The sequence below is a fragment of the Scylla paramamosain genome, chromosome 11 (genome assembly GCF_035594125.1).
Source record: "Scylla paramamosain isolate STU-SP2022 chromosome 11, ASM3559412v1, whole genome shotgun sequence".
Lineage (NCBI taxonomy): Eukaryota > Metazoa > Arthropoda > Malacostraca > Decapoda > Portunidae > Scylla > Scylla paramamosain.
The window spans coordinates 2,315,001-2,317,500 of record NC_087161.1 but is presented as its reverse complement, the minus strand read 5'-3'; the positions used below and the strand labels follow the sequence as shown (position 1 = coordinate 2,317,500).

General features: G+C 41.3%; 1 protein-coding gene across 9 annotated transcripts in view; it reads left to right on the top strand.

Moving 5' to 3' along the window:
- The window catches only part of LOC135104817 (rap1 GTPase-activating protein 1-like), a 152,711-nt gene that overhangs the window by 101,495 nt on the left and 48,716 nt on the right, over nt 1–2,500 (top strand). The gene's annotated exons all lie outside the window — the stretch shown is intronic.

The window sequence follows — 2,500 nt, the reverse complement described above, 5'->3', positions numbered from 1 at the left end:
CTTCCTCTTCCCTCTCTCTCTCTATCCTTCTCTCTCCTCTCCTCTCCTCAGCGTGTGAAAGTGAAGGAGTGAAGGAGTGAAGGAGTTGCATCTCATCTCGGCATTCGTATTGTTTTCATTGTTGTGTTTAATTTGCTTGTTATGTTGGTGTTAGTTTGTTGCCGTGTATGTATGTATGTATGTATGTATGTATCTTTTTTTTTTTTTACTAGTCTTGTTTGTGTAAGTATTTATTTTTTTTTATTTTTGTTTTGCTTTGTTTCTTTTTGTTTCGTCTTTTTTTTCTTGACTTCATGTTGGTTCTGTTTTTCTTTATATATATTTTTTTGTTTGTTTATTATTATTTTTTTTTCTTTTACGTTTTGTGGTTCTTGTTTTTTCTAGTTGATATATGCCTCTCTCTCTCTCTCTCTCTCTCTCTCTCTCTCTCTCTCTCTCTCTCTCTCTCTCTCTCTCTCTCTCTCTCTCTCTCTCTCTCTCTCTCTCTCTCTCCACACATGGTCTCAGTTCACATTTTTCATAGCTTCAGATTTTTCATCCTTCATCGTGGGGGTGGGGGGGGAAAGTTACTTCATTAATCATTTACATCACGACGCATTTCACAAGATCATCATTATTTTACCTGTGTTATTTTTTCTTACTTCGTTCCTGCAGAGATAATGTCACCTGGAGCAAGCTTATTAATTTCTTCACTTATTTCAACTTCACATGCAGATTAATTTGTCACTAATTTTTATGTCATTTTGCATTATTTCAGTTATTCTCGTATTTTTAATGTGCTTTAATGAGTGGTGTGTTCTGGTGTGGGTGTTGGCAGGTATTCAGAAACGCTCTGCTCTCTCTCTCTCTCTCTCTCTCTCTCTCTCTCTCTCTCTCTCTCTCTCTCTCTCTCTCTCTCTCTCTCTCTCTCTCTCTCTCTCTCTCACCAAAACTATTTTCCAAGGCCACATAAACAACCAGCCGGCTTCTCAAGAGTGTTTCTCCCGTTAATAATGTAGAAATCTAGTTAATCTGCCACTAGAACTGTAAAAACACCCTTAAAACCCGTGTAACTTCAACTAGAGGCTTTTGAAAGTAGTGGAGGTGCGGGACAGAAGTGTTTAAGAATACTGGTCGTGGTGTGTGTTTGTGTGTGTGTGTGTATGTGTCACGTCCCCCAAGTGAGGATTAAATCGTAGCGTTTGATAAATCAGGGTCATTGAACATATCACAAGTGTGTCTGTGTGTGTGTGTGTGTGTGTGGGTGGGTGGGTGGATGGGTAGGGTGAGAGGGGAGGAAGTAGTAGCAGTAGTAGTAGTAGTAATGGCAGCAGTAGTAGTAAATGTTTGTTGTGACAGTAGCATCATCTTTACATTGACTTAGATAGCAGTAGTATTAATAGTAGCAGAGGCAATAGCAGTAATAGCAACACACCAGTAGAGCCAAGGTGAGGCAACAGTACCACTGCCTTCACCGTTACCTGTACCATTCCGCCACACGCTTACTAATGACTCGACGCACAGGTGAGAGAGAGAGAGAGAGAGAGAGAGAGAGGGAGACGTTCATTACATCCACCCACCAATATCCGCCCCCCCCCCCACACACACACACACACACACACACACACACACACACACACACACACACACACACACACACACACACACACACACAGACGCGCACCCTTGTCACATAGGAGGGAAAGTCTTGTCGTTAGGCTGCTTGAGTCCGTAGCTTGGAGGCAAAACAGGCGGCGTTTGATTGGCCGGTATGTAGGTTGAAAAGTGCATGGGATGGGAGAGAGAGAGAGAGAGAGAGAGAGAGAGAGAGAGAGAGAGAGAGAGAGAGAGAGAGAGAGAGAGAGAGAGAGGTACTTACGGTATGCATTAATTTGATAACGGAACATGTACTTATAATTTTTTTGGATGTTAGAGGAAGAGGAGGAGGAGGAGGAGGAGAGTTATGAAGAGAAAAAAGGAAGATTAGGAAGAAATTATTTAGTTATTTAGTACAGTGAGTGTAGTCAGAGAGAGAGAGAGAGAGAGAGAGAGAGAGAGTTTGTGTGTGTGTGTGTGTGTGTGTGTGTGTGTGTGTGGTAATCATGTTATATTAAATAGTTTTCATGCACACATTTTTTTTTTTTCGTGTGCTGTGCAATGTGTGTGTGTGTGTGTGTGTGTGTGTGTGTTTGTAAATCTCCACTGGCCGTGTTTACCTTTATGTGTGTGTGTGTGTGTGTGTGTGTGTGTGTGTGTGTGTGTGTGTGTGTGTGTGAGTTTCAAGGTCATGTGTGTTGTTGACTTCATATATATTTTTTTTTTTTTTCGTTTGTATTTGTTGCAATGGATCGAACCTTTAATGGCGCCATGGACTGATTACCTGTGTGTGTGTGTGTGTGTGTGTGTGTGTGTGTGTGTGTGTGTGTGTGTGTGTGTGTGTGTGTGTGTGAGAGAGAGAGCCAAGCATTTTTTCATGAATAATTCTCAAGTGATAAACAATTCTGTATATTTTCTCTTCTGA